The sequence below is a fragment of the Phasianus colchicus genome, chromosome 1 (assembly GCF_987193195.1).
Source record: "Phasianus colchicus chromosome 1, bPhaCol1.hap1.1, whole genome shotgun sequence".
NCBI classification, from domain to species: domain Eukaryota; kingdom Metazoa; phylum Chordata; class Aves; order Galliformes; family Phasianidae; genus Phasianus; species Phasianus colchicus.
Window position 1 is genome coordinate 136,517,368 of NC_143436.1, and position 14,996 is coordinate 136,532,363.

General features: G+C 40.4%; 1 long non-coding RNA gene across 2 annotated transcripts in view; it reads right to left on the reverse strand.

The window, feature by feature from the left end:
- Positions 1-14,532, reverse strand: part of LOC149920057 (uncharacterized) — a 50,187-nt gene extending 35,655 nt beyond the window's left edge. For both annotated transcript variants that reach the window (XR_016464379.1, XR_016464369.1), the window contains exon 1: positions 14,444-14,532. This is a non-coding gene — a long non-coding RNA (uncharacterized LOC149920057). The remainder of the gene's footprint in view (positions 1-14,443) is intronic.
- Positions 14,533-14,996: the final 464 nt, after the last annotated feature.

Below are 14,996 nucleotides of genomic sequence, written 5' to 3' on the forward strand. Positions count from 1 at the left end.
TCCAAATATTTATTCAAATTATAGAATTTCTGAGAGTGTCCAGCAGTAAAGGACAGATGTATTTGCAAAAGGCAAGTAGCCAGTCATTCAGCATGGTTGTGATTAAAGCTCAAAATGGTCTTGGATGCAATCTTTTGAACTCCAAATCATGGCTCACATGATAGATTGATGCAGAAAATGTTTACACTTCATTATGTTGAAAGATGATGGATAAGTTTGCAACTGCATTTGATCAGTGAAGTGTAGGAACAGGTCAGATGAAGTAGCAGAGAGAACAGCTGGAGAAATGAGGACTGAAAGTTAATTGTAGCCGAGATTAATTTCCTTTATTTGGCTGTGTGGGAGAAGGGTTTGAAATTGTTTGGAAGGTGTTTTTAGTTTCAGAAAGCAATAATAGTATTTAGCATCACACATGACATTAGGCACATAATTTTAATCTATACATTTCAGTGCATTTTCCAAACACTGTTGTTAATCTTCTTGCTAGGCTTTGGAAAGGGAGGCTCTGACAATTTAGTGAACTGTTACTTTGCCCCTACTTTCCGCACCAGTCCGCAGCGTAAAATCATGGAATTATTAAGGTTGGAAAATACCTCTCAGATCATCCAGTCCAACCACAGCCCACTCCCACCATGCCCACTGACCACCTCCTCAGTGCCACATCGACATGGTTCTGGAACACCTCCAGGGACGGTGACTGCACCACCTCCCTGGGCAGCCTGTGCCACTGCATCACCACTCCTTCTGAGAAGAAATATTTGCTAATGCCCAACCTGAACCTCCCCTGGTTGTTACCTCTTCATCAGTTCAACTGAAGTAAGCAATGTAGTTAACATTTATTGCTATTATTCCACACACCATCCTCAGATGTGGCTTCTGGTGATTAATACAACTTATTTCCTTGTATTTTTGGTGGGTTTTTTTGTAACAATTAGTTGTCCTATCACTGTTACCTGGGAGAAGAAGCTGACCCCCACCTTGCTACAACCTCTTTGAGATAGTTGAAGAGAGTGATGAGGCCTCCATGAGCCTCCTCTTCTCCAGACTGAACAATCCCAGTTCCTTCTGCCAGGGCCCCAAACCGAATACGTTACTGAAGGTGTGAGCAGATCCAGTGCAGAGGCCTGCTGTCCTCACTCAGCACTTCTTCAGAGCTCAGAACCAGAAAGCCCACTCCCCTGTAAATATCACTGGAGAAAACTGTAAATGGGTTCTGTTCTTCCTGGAGAATTATTTTGCAGTCCAAGAGACAAGGCAGCATTACAGCCTGTCTTGGATAAGCATTAGTTAACTGGCAATTTGCTTAGACTGTAGGACTCTGAACATGTAGTCTGCTTGCAAATTGTTCAAATATTAGAGAAGTCTGGTCACAACCAGATAGAGGCACACTGGAGTATCTCTCACCACTTCTTAGCACAGTGTGAGGATGAGACCCTGCTACGTAACTCCTCTCCCTTCAGTTTTCATGGTGAGGAAGCCTGGGTGAGCAGGCCTTGATGGCACCTTCCACCCACATCCCCAGCCTGGTGAGCTGTGACCTTGGAGCATGCACTAACACCTGCCATGCAATTCCACTGTGCATCTGCTGTGTGCAGAGCATACAGGCATTTGCACATGAACATAATGGGGAAAAAAAAGAATAAAATTATTTCCTATCAGGTATGTGCAAAGTGGAAAATGTCTGTGCTTTTTGGCTCAGTAATGTGTTGCTTTCTCCTTGCTTTTAGGCATTACAAAACTACATCATTAGAGATTTTCATGCTCTATTCCATAAGTGCACATAAAATGTCTGGTCAACTAGAGCATAGTATCCACTTTGTATCCTCTGTATCCCTTAGAAAACATGGGTTAATTTCTCACCCACTGAAAGCAAAGGCAAAATTCCTGTAGACTTCAATGAAGCCAACACTTTCTTCTTGTGACTTTGCCATCATTAAGCAGAAGCCATTTGGCTTTAGATACTGAGTGTCTCATCATTCTGAACAAGCTGCCAAGACAGGAAAAAAAAGAACACTTTTTCAATCACTTTCATTCGTTAGGAAATCTTGAGCTGTACACAAACCTTTCAGTTTTTTCAATATGTGTTCTGTCAGTTTGTCTCCTCTGAGAGAGCCGAATTATGCATGTGCTGCAGCCACATTTTAGAACAGTCATTCCACAAAATAACCAATTTCACATTGTGGTTGCAACATATTAAAAATACCATTTGCAGTATTTACAAATACTGACTATTAACAGGGGCAATCACAGAGCAGATGAGCATCTTTTCAATTACTGTTTGCCAGTTTGGGGTACTTCTCTGGAGAAGGGATTTTGTAGAGGGTTGGGTAGCTGATGTTAAGTAGGACAATGAATTTTCTTGAGTAACACAGTCAGATGTAGTCCTTATCAGGATAATTAAATAGCACATCTCTCAGCATCCAGTAATGGTGTAAAAATTGCAAATAATATTTATCACATCAAAGTGACTGGAGCTAGCATGGAGCACAGATCCTGCTCGTGCAACACAGGCAAAATAGCAAGAAAGTAAACAGGAATTTTGGCTGAATTGTGCCACCTTCATCATATGGCCTTGAAATCTGAAAACTTAAGGCTTAAGAGCAATCATTTTCACTCATACTCTGAATGGACATACATGTAAATGATGACATCTCATATAATTCTGACGTTTCTGTACATTTAGTTCTGTGCATTTAAATAAAAAAAGTGCAAAAAATATTCAGAGCATTACTGCACCTAAGAAGCCCAACCATTGAAAAATTATTGAAATAAGGTATTGCTATTTTAATAAAACCCTATAAAAGGAATATGTAGTTCTTCTATAATTCTTTTCACTTAGTGGTATCAGCATGCCTTACAAAGAAGAGCAGTATTAGTACTGCTATTATAATTACCATTATCATTGGCCAACAAGAAACATGTGTGTCTGCATAGTGCAGATGAACCCAATCAATGCATGTGTACAGAGCAGAAATACCTATAAATATTCATCTGAGATATTATTTCAGTAATATATCACATATCAACAGAATTGAAGTGATTTTTGTAAGGGGTGAGGGGAAATTATTTTCTTCCAGTTTATTCACTCAATACAGATGACTGGTGATAAAGGACAATGGCCTTGAAATCAGCATTAATCTTCACAAATGATTGATCATTTAATTGTAGAAGCTTTTCTTGTATCTAAATAATCACTGCTTGATACAGAATTGTACTTGAAATTTACAGGGTAAACACCCATCACATTTTAGACATCACAGAATAGCCAAAGATATAATTATCTGTTCATCATTGGTATTGTTAAGCATATCACGTAGACACTGAAAATAAATCCCCAAATACCAAAACCTCAAGCAGCATCCTAATTGAAATAAAACAACCTTCCTACACAGGTTACCAAGTAACTTAAAGTTAATATATTTAGCCACAAATGTTGCTCTGTGTTTAAAAATAGAAGCATGATCTGATGTTTTGGGGTAAACTATTATGTTGCTGTGAAGAAAAGCTGTCAAGATGGGAGGAAACAAAGAGACAAACTTCAGTAGTGGTATTGCTAGACTATATTATTATTTTTGGATTAGGTGTGAGTGATGGGTTTAACATTTACGCTAGAGATCAGTGTGGAAGGGTTTCATCCAATTCTTTGCAATCAAAAAATAGCCCCTTTTATGACCTCTGTAAAGAGTGATATGTGGACAAGTTACGGCTAAATTGTGTGATGCTGCTAAAGCTATTGGAAGATAACAAAGGTTGTTGGCAAAGACAAGTTGCAGCATTCAGTAGAGAAATCTTCCTTTTTCAAATTTTGCCACCATAGGAAAAAAAAAAAAATAGTAGAAAAAACTTCAGAGAAATAGGAAATATGTTTGGGAGTAGAGCAAGTGATTACCTTGTTCAGCCAAAATCTTGCCCAGAATGCAGTTGGTAACCATCTGCCTTTGTACTATTTGTCTGTGGCTCTGGCTGTGCCTGACCTACATGTGACTCTTAGGAGCAGATGTGTACCAGGATACAGCAGATGAGAGAACTTAAGCCTCTGCCAAAAGGACTCCACACATATTGGGAGGGATGAATACCAATAAATCAGGATCAGATGGGATTCATTGTGTGGCTCTTTTGGAGCAGAGAAACAGTTGAATACTTTTATCTATTAAATGAAACAATACAAGATTTAATAGTAATATGTCTTCCTGCTGTATTTGCCTTAAGCCATAGCACAATGCTTATGTCCACACAGGACCTTTTATTTTCAGGGCATTAAAACCTGAATCATAGGTCTGATGCCTGCAAATCAAGATCCACCAAAATGACATTAATTCCATCCTATTACCTCCCACTTACCTTGTGTTTATACTTCATTTAACTTGTATGAATGAGTGACTGAGGCATAATGTCAGAGTTCTCAGGCTCAAAGTATATATTTAAGATATTTCAGGAACTGGATAAGGGAGGGGAAGGTGATAATTGGAAGGATTGAACAGAGAAGTGCTGCACGCACAGTGTTGGGAGGGGGACTCAGGATGTACATGGAAGGTACATGACAGAAAAAACAGGGGAAGAAATGCTGTGCTGTCAGCCAGCATTACATAGAAATGAAGATAACCACATGTTGAGCTGTTATCCCATGTCTCTGTGATGCAAAGCTGTTAAAATTGCAGGTGATGGCTTTCTGTGTTAGGTAGTTGTAGCTTGGTCAGCCAAAGAGGGCCTGTACCGAGGGGTTTTAGAAGGACAAGTGTTAAGAATGAAAGTTAGGGCTGTATATGGGACTGAAACTTCAATTTCAATGTCTTTCTAGTATTAGGTTTACGGTCCTATACAATTATTTTAAATGTAGTGTGGTTTCAATTGTTACAGCAGCTTCTAACAAAGCTTCATCTAAGGGTCTCCGTTCATCTGGCTACGTCTCATTAGAATCATAGAATCCCCCAGGTCGGAAGGCACCCACAAGGAGTCCAACTCCCGGCTCCACACAAGACCACACAAAAATCAGAGCATGTGTCTGAGAGAGCACTGTCCAAATGCTTCTTGAACTCCGGCAGCTTGGGGCAGTGACCACTGCCCTGAGGACCCCGTGCCAAGGCCTGAACACTGTCTGGTGAAGAACCTTTTCCCAACACCCAGCCTGACCCTCCCCTGACACAGCTTCATGCCATCCCCTCGGGTCCTGTTGCTGTCACCAGAGAGAGGAAATCAGTGCCTGCCCTTCCACTCCCCTCTTGAGGAAATTGTGGTCTGCAGTGAGGTCTGAGGTCTCCCTTCAGCCTGTTTATGCAAAGAAATATCTTTCTCTCATCTAACATCACCAGTTAATTTATCACGGGCAATTCATATGCATTTGTATCGGCTGGATACATGATGCAGTTAGCTACAAGATTTTAAATAGGAACGCCAGAATTTTTCTTAAGGAAAACACGTGGGGAAAAAAACAGAAGCAAAATTGATGAGAAAATAGAATACATTTGATTTAATAATGCATGCATCTTTGCAAAGGCAGATGAATAAATTTAGAACAGAGGGATTTGTTTCCTTTTTGTGTTACTGTGATTATTAGTAGCAATAGTATTAATTTAGCTCTGTTATTTTAATCCCAATATGTTTTCAGAATCAGAGATAAGTGTTTGATGTCCTTGAATGCAAATGAAAGCTGTAACACTTAGTAAAAAAAAAATAATTCCCTAACACTGATTTCTTCCCCGCATTAATGTGCTGTAACAAATTCCTGAATTCCCTCCTCTCAGTTCAGTTTTGCACCTACTGCAGAATTGACTGAGATCCCCAAATCTACATGATATTATCCAAGTGGCGAGCTATCCAGCAAATTATGTTACTCTGTACTCAGCTGAACAAGGCTCTCCCCGGGGCTCTCAACTCCTGGTTTCTGGGCTCCCAGCTTTGTTTGCATGCTTATGACCCTTTCCCAGAGATGCACAGGAGCTGAGGAGCGATGCTAATCTCTCTGCACAGGTTTGAGGAGCAGAAGAGAGCTTTCCAGTTGTGCTGTTTGGATTACACTTTCTCAGTTTCTCTGAGTGCTGGTGGTCACGTGGTTTTGGTTTATCCCTTTCTGTTGCCTGATGGTTAATATGCAGCTAATACTTGAGTAATGCTTCTGGTACCTGCCCTCGGTTGGTTAAGTGGCTGTTTCCTAGGGGCTCAGCTCATTTGAAACGTGAGGTAAGAGGAACTGTAGTGTCTCTTTCAGAAAGCCCAGCCATTTTGCAGCTGAGAGAAGACCTCCAGCAATATTTTAATCCTGCATTTTTTCACAAGGACTACAAGGCCTTCTAGTTAACCTGATATTTAAAGTAAGTAGCAGCAATTTGTAGAACTCTCTGATAAAATTATATCAAAATGACAGTCTCCTTGGCAGAACAAGGAAAAATTGTAATGCTTTATTCTGCACTACTGATTCAAGAAGTATAAGTAGACTTTCAGAAATGAGGTTACAGAAATTAACTGTGTGGTTTTTATTTGCATTATATTCTTGTAGGTTTCAATACCACCTTTATGCTTCAAAATTTCCATTAAATCACAAGACAATACATCAACTGCAGCACTGAGGAAGCAATCCTTTTTTTTTTTGCCTGAAAGTTTGTTTAGTGGGCTAACTCTTTTGCTGAGGGTGACACAGCCAGAGAAAGCATAGCCTTATCTGTGCCAGAACATTTTTGACTGAACCCCACCAACCTCGACCAAACCATTTAAAAGGGTTCAGCAAAGTTGGTGGTGCTTGATGTTTTATGGAATTTGGGCCAGACACTAATTTCTGTTCTTTCTGAAAGAGAGGTTGCAATTCACCTCACCTAAATGCAGGCAGCTACAAAGGAGATGTCTCTGTCAGAGTCATTTTCCTACCCACTCTTTTCTTATCAGCAGAGAGAAATGAGCCCTTCTCACTTGTGATTCATCTTGTCCTAAGGTAATCACTCAAACCAGATCAGATGAATCATGAGCTAGAAATGCATGTTTCTAGCCATTAGTCTAGGAAGGGAACCCTAGTTTAGCTTAGGTGGAGATATCTACATGGCAAGTGCCTCAGGTTAGGTGAGATGAATGCTCTCAAGTGTCTCTGCAGCATTTCTACGTCCTTGGTAGAGTAGACAGGGATGATTTGCCATAATAGAGGAAGTCTGCATTCAGAACAGGATCTTTCCATGTCATAGTTTGCTACAGGGCACAGTCCCTTTCTTTCTGGAAGTCAGAACAGAAATAGGGCAGCTTCGCCTGCGGTGATAAAACATAAAAGACAGAAGCGCTCTCCATAAAAATTTAGGGATGCAATGAAATTGCACCCTGCTTCTCTAGCAAAGAATTCATTTTCTGTATTCCTGGAAGGAATAAAAAGAAAACATTGTGGTGATTTAGAACAAAGACCCTTTGTACCTCTCCGCCGTGTGCTTATTTTGGGGTTGTTTTTTATTTTCTTGGTCAGGAATTTATTTTATCTGGGAATGAGGAATAAAAACAACAACAAAATATTTTAAATGAATTGATAAAATCCAGATGCATCTTTGAAGGATAATAAAACTCTCAATTTCCTTTTGCTTACAACATGTATCCTATACAAAAATCTAACCGACGAGAAAAACAGAGCTCACCTCCATACTTCTGCATTTCTGGAAATGTGTCTGTATTTATTACTGGCATCTGCTGCTGGTGACAGGTCTTGAGTACAATCCAAAAGTCCTGAATAACACTTGGCTTTCTTTATTGTGGTAAAAAATTGCATTTGCAGGCTCACAGCAATTAGCAGAAAGACTGTATTTTGTTCTGTGTGCCCTTTACTTGCAGTAATCCAATATTGAATTGCCTCAGAGGGTCTCAGCAATAACTGGGTCAAACTCTCTCATAACTCTTTCTGCTTGACCTGGAAAATTGTCACTACCATCAGAGTGTGCGATATATATGCATAGCATCCAAACACCATGTGTATTTCAATCTAGCACTCAGTTCTCTATTTATTCACCCTCCTTTTATGATTTATTTGAAGTTTGCCTATACCTCAATTTTTCTAAACCTATTTAGCCTCTCGATAAAGACCACTTAGCTGCTAGCAGAGGCAAAATTCATCTTCACGCAGCATTTATAGTGAGCATGTTCTAATTAAGTCAGTTAAAGTAGCTATCTGCAATTCAGCATGTCTGAACAGCTCTTCATTCATTAGTGATCTCCTGTAAACATTTAGGACATCTTGACCTTGACTGGCTGTGAATGTAGAAAATGCAATATGACAGAGATTCATGGGCTTCTTCTTGGCAGTAGGGTGACAGTGTTTTAAGCTGCTGCTCCAAGTTGTTCCCTATCACTACTGCAAAGACAGCTAATGGAGGCAACATGGAGACCTCCTGGCAGGAACTAGGAGGTAGGAGTGGGGGATCTCTGTAGAATTGGAGATGTGAGGTGTTACAATGTGGAGTCGCTATCTAAAACTTGGTAAACCTGATTTTGCTATTTTAAAAATAGACCCAGATTCAACTGGTGAAATCTTCCTCCACGCCTCTACACCTGGTTTTGATTTTTTTTAGTTCTACTTTTATACTGATTCTTAAGTTCTCAAAAGTTAGTGGATATACAACCAAAGTTTCTTCATTATCACAGTTTGAATGTTTTCCTACTTCTGTGTGCAACATTTTCCATTTTGGTCATAAAGAAAGTAAACATTTTAGTAAATGTTAATATCTAGGCTTCTGAACTAGCAGAACAGGTTAAACTGAATAATGGGTTGTTTGTATGCATGAAACCAGGTGGACAGGGAAGGAAGTATTGCTTCACATGTTCCCATGTTTTGCCCAATGTCCAGAGATTAAAGCGATCCCTAGAATATGTGAAATCCAGAATTCATTCCTGCAACAACAAGAATGGATTTGAACCTACATTTACTCCCAGGAGTTCCTAAACACCAGGCTGAATAATGAAAGGATACTGCTCTTAATGCAGATCTTCTTCATACCTGAAAAGCTACTGGCATCCTGGTCTTACAAGTCCCAGATGAACTCCCTGACCTCCGCTCTATCCATTTTTCTCTGCCACAGGCAGAATTTATATTTAACCCACGAGTTTTTGTACAAAGCAAGCACTACATTCTTCACTTCTTTCTCTGTGTTTTGAATGATGTCTGTATTTTGTGCTTCATTTCATGAGGGATTAAAATCTTGAAATAGATTTGCTATGTTTTCCATCAGCCTGAAGTGATAGTTGTTATCATTTGCTTCTACAAGGGAAATTTTTTAAGTTTCAATCTTGGCTCATGTTTTATAGCTGTTGTTTTTAAATTTTTCACTTTGAAGGATGAACTTGAGAATCAGTTCTTTAAAAAATCCTAATTTCTCTTTGCTCTGTTCATTATACAATCTGCTGTCAACTGCCTTGAGGTTTGGTAAGGTTTCAGACACTGAATGTCCTTGCCAGTTGAGACTAAGCTTAATAATTTAACAGCACTTCCAGTGTTCAAAGCCAGGAGAGTTTGAGCTCTTAAGCTTGCTAGCTGTACTTGAATGAAGTCCTATAGTATAAAGGAGAGTATGAAATGCTCGTAATTTCCAATCCACCAAGGCAGCCTCTTTGCATTCTGCTCTTATTCCCTAATGTTAAAAACTGCTAATTAAGCAAAATGAGCTCAGCTACAGCTTTATTAAAAGGAATTTAGCTTAAATTTTTCAGAAAGCAATCCAGACAAAAACTTTGAAAGTGAGGTGAATTAAGATAAATTTACTCAAAAGGAAAAGGACATCTCATCCCACCAGCAAGAGACAGTTGAAGAGAGGTGGATTTTACAATCCTATCCGTACACAACTCCACAAAAGCTAAGGATCACAATGAACGAAACATATTTTTCATGCAGAGAAATCACAGTTAGATATTTCCTCCAGCAGCATATTTTCCCTCGCAGTGATTGGCTAAGGATACATCTCCCTCTGAAGGGTTGAAGTTAGGAAACAATGGGGATCCAGAGAGAGGTAGCTGCCTCAGGCTTTTCTACAAAGAAGTCCTGATGAACATCCTGTGCTTTCCTATTTTTATCTCCATTGTGCTCAAAAAAATTCATAAAACTTCCTATTAAACTAAAGTATAAGAGCAGCTATAGGCAGGAAATGAAGGTTTGATGATATTAGGTTAAAGTTATGACCAGCCTTTTGAGGTCTGTGGATAGTGCGATGAAAAGTAAGACTTACATGCACTTGTAAAAAAGAAACAAACACACACATATAAACAAAAATACAATAAAATAAAATTTTAAAATGCCCTCACTGAAAACTATTTGCGTGAGGTTGTTTTGGTTTTTTTTCCCAACAAGAAAGAAGCAATCTGATTATGGTTTTGATCCCATTGTCAAGTAAAAGCTCTGGCTAGCATCCCATAAATGCAGTAAATTAACAGCAAAATAAATGAAGATTTGGAGCATGGTGCTACACAGAAATCTTGCTTGTGAAGGTGATATTTTCTATGGCCTGAGTGGGTGAGGCTACTGAGGAGTCAGTGTCTTAGCCCACATGTAAAAGCCTTTCACCATTTGTGAAGCCCTGGTATCTCCCATCCTGCCTCCATCAGCTGCTCCAAAAGAACAGAGCTCTTCAGAAGCCCAGTGTTACATCCACCAGCATCACATGCTCTACCCATCCACAAACTTCAAACAGTATTGGACACTTGTGTTTAGTAATAGGCTTCCAGAGACACTGGGGTACCACTGACTCTAATGGTACCCAAGATACTTTGCATGTCATCAGCCACCTAGATGGAAGCTCCAAAATGCTGAGGTCTTCACCAAGAGTCCAAGCCTACATTAATCCTCTAGCAATTCTGATGAAGCTAATAAAGAACAGCAAGATGTTAAGGAAGCTAATACTGATTATAAAATTAAAGGGAATCCTATTTGACAACTAAATCCTATTAAAGTAAGCAGGTGGATTACAAACAGCCCGGCTGATGATGGAAAAGACATGTAGAAAATGTTCTGTAGGCCAAAAACAAGTGAACACAGAAAAACTCAGGGTGAGTGTTAAGACTTGTTAATAGGTGAGTTACCATGGTGGTTGGGACTGTACACGGGCAGATGAATCAACTATCCCTTGTATGTCTTAGTTATTTTGTAGTGGTAGGAATTTACCTATTAGTTACATTCTGACATCATACTGAAGACACCGACACCTGTATATGACTTTCTCATCCTACATTAGAAACCAACACAAAAGGACACAAGCCACTGGAACTTGTTTTGGATGTTCCCTTGATGGGATGGGAAAGATGGGAGAAGCCCTACAAGTATCTATTCTTCCTCAGAAGCCACCAGAAGGTGGTCTGCTGAAGTAGGCATGGATGTTCAACCCAGAGCCACCAAATCTGATAGAGCTGGAGAATTTATTTCTCATGCTAAAAGGAGGGATGTCACAAAACGTTCAGGTTGTTGTCTGAATATTTCAGACTCTTTGCTTTGAAGTACTGCCCATCCTAAGGAAGCAGGTTTCTTGAAGTTTGCTGGACCTGCATTGACATAACAAGCTGTGGTTTGGTGTGGTACCATGACCACTGAATTTCATTTCACTGGGAGGGAGACCATCCTTGTTCAGGTGCAGTGACTTTTAGGGCTGGCTGCTCAGGTGCTCTGACTTGTGGCATGCCGGTATCACAAACAGCACACCATCTGCCACAAACTATGTGACATCCCCGAGTAAAAATCACATGCCACCTCTAAGTCATCAGAAAACAACAACAACAAAACCCACCCCAAATCCTGACATTCTTACAACATTCCTGCTTTAGAGTGCGCAGCAGTAAATGAAAGGCAGGCTCAGGTTTTCAAGTGAAGGGGCACTTGAAATGCTGTGGGAAAGGAAGACAGATGGGATGTCTCACTGTGAAAGCACTCTGTTATGACAATGCCCAGCCATTTCATTGAGATAGGCAGCAATAGATATGAGATGCTGGGGAGGGTGAGGTACAGTCAGCAAAAGGGAGTAACTGAACACACTAGAAGATATTAATTATAATGTTTTCTCATCCTGTATGTGCAAAAAGCAATGTTATGGGGAAAATTTATTCTTGCAGATTATCTACTTTCCAAACCAACAGAGATTCAACAAAGATGGAAATAAATCTATAATGTGTGTACTATCTATCTACGTCCCAAATCAATATTAGAGATAGGCTACCAGTGTGAAAAGCCAGAGATCCAGGCCAGAGATGCATGCAGTATTATTGGGGCAGTGAGAAATCTATACCTTCAGTGTATTTATCTGCATTCAAAGCCAATATTAAAGCTAGTTTACTCATGTGAAAAATAAGTGCTACATAGTTCAGAGGGTGAGAACACATCGATATCTGCAGTGTGGAGATGTGTGCTAAATACCAAGGACTACCCTCATGCCATGCCTATCTACTGCATCGCAGTTGTGCAAAGAAATTCTAGGCCCCTAAAGCAGTTAAGTTGGGCAGTTGTTTTTGAAAGAATATTTATGCTTTCCATTCATATTCTTACAAACTTTATTGGGAGCTGATGAAAATCACTATCTTGGTGCTCTCTCCTGCTTCTTGCAGCGTCCATCAGGGTGGCACACGTCCTCACTGCCTGAGGACAGTGGAACCAGTGTGCCACTTGCCTGCCTTCCCCATGACCAGCAGTGGCTTCTTCCCCACACTTTGCTGCTTGCCCTGCCCTCATTTCATGTTACTCTTAACTGCTGAACCTGATCTTTTCTGCAAGTGAACTCTGCCCCATCATATCCAATACTCTCAGGTTTGTTTGTTTGATAGCAATACCTGCTTCTTTGGCCAGCAGCCACAGCAGCAGAACTGGCACACTACTGGCACCGGGAAAAAAGTTCTCTTTGCACAAGGCTTGCCCAGACCCAGGTTTCCCTGCTGGCCCTCACACTCCTCATGCACACTGGCACTTTATTGTCCCCATGCACAAAAGCTGCCTCCTGTTTGCCTGCAAGCGCAAAGCTTCACAAGCTGCCCTGCCCTGCTGTTCTCCTTTATGCCTCCTCTGCCTCTGAAAGCGTTTTTCTTCTTAGCTTATCAGCACCAGGAGGGGCTGACAGAGCTGAGCCCTTACTGTTTTCTGTGGCTGCAGACTCACCCCCCTTCAGCACCTGTCTCCTTGTTAAATTAATTCAAAATCAATCAATAACCCAATCAGATAAGCCATGTCCCTCGCTTTGCACACACATTTATCTTGCTCTGGTTAATATCCCAACAATGAGTCACCAGCCGTTTAGCCTAATTTTGGGAACTCTCACAATGGACCAGTCTGTTCAGAAGCTCACCCTTTATTTTCAATGTCAACAAAAGAGACGTTTCCTTAGAAAAGGAAAATGTCCCACTCAATATATTCAGGTGCTGTTGAATATTTATCCCTAAACACACATCAGAATGATTTTTCATAAGAGCAGTTGAGTGCTGCTTACAAGAGCAACTTGCAATCTTGAGCAATATCAGTAAAGCACAGCAAATCTATAAGGAAAAGACATATTCCCTTATGCAGCCCTAGGAACGCTCTATGTAAATGTTGCTGACTACCTGAGCTGGGTTTAATCCTGAACTTGAACCTGATAAAACAAACGCTTGTTAAAGATTCAGGTAGAGTTCTCTCCTCTTTGTCTCTCAGAAAATTCTTTGCATATATCCAAATGAAGGTAATCAAAGAGCACTGTGTGCTTGGCCCCTCTAAATACTTTTTACGATTCTTTTTTTCCAGAAAAGATCGTCAGATCATTTGGCTGATTAAGTTGCTGCTGTGAAGCCAGAATTCTTGGGGAGGAGACTGTTTTCATGGCTGTGGGAAGACACAATGATCTTCCTCAAGAGCTGCGTGTAACTTGCAGGTAGCAGCTAATGTTTTCTGCCAAGGGCACTACAGGTAATGACAGAGTGCAGTTTGCAGGTTCTTATATTGCAACACTGGAAATGTGACCATGGAGAGAACGTGCACCATTTAATGTAGGCAATGTCCTAACCAAGTAGGTTTTGTCTTATCTACCTGCTATGAGTGTACGTTTCTAACACTACAGCTGACTTTTAGTTTCATTCAGAATGTGCGCAGTAGCTTCGTACATAGCGCTGAGTCCTACGTTCCTGGAGAACAATTCAATGCCAAGTTCACATACTTGGTTCCTCTGTGGCTTTGGGTGAGTCTGATTCTACAAGGTGCTTGGCATTGTGCAAGATCAAGGTCCCAGCCCACCAAAGCTCTTAAATGTATGATTAATTTTTAGTCCCTTTGACTTGACTAAACTGCTTAGCTGGATTCACTCCCTGGCACTTAATCTTCCTGTTCGAATTTCAACATTAGCAAAATGAGGATAATTCTTTCTTTAATATAGAAGGATATGGTGAGCATTAATTAGCTAATATATGTGGAGTGCTTTGGAGATATAAAGGCTATCTAGATGTTAATTTATGCAGATAGTGGAAGACGTAGAGGAAAATAATTGCTATCTCTCACCTGTGTGCAGTTTCAGAGCAGCGTTCATTCCCTCACCCACTGAAGAACAGAAACTCAGCACTGAGACGAGCCCACGCTTAGGAGACACTCAGAACGCTCTTATCAGATTTAACACACATTTCCATTTAAGGGAATGCAATCAGCTTTGTATTTGCATTTCCCTTGCAAATGAGCTTCACTGACTCCTCACAGTGCTTTGCACTATCTGCTTCCCATTTTTCAGTGCTGTGATAGCAAACTGTCTCAGCACTGTAGCACACTTTCATCTACCGTGCATCTATATTTAATTATGAACCTGGCAAGGAGACTCCAACGTTGGTGACTGGCAGATTCTCACAGGTTCCTGTTTTTGAGACACTGAACTGGGGCTGCTCAAGATTTTGTTTTGGGCCAAGTGCTTATCTCGGATCTAGAGATAAATAAACAAAGCACATAAAAGGAACTGTTTTATCTCACTTCACTTGAAGTTGTTAACGCAAGGTTTGTGTTAGAACAAGCACTGTAAAATGGCTTCGGTGAAGACGTCCCTGCAATTGGCTTGGAAGGCCCGTAG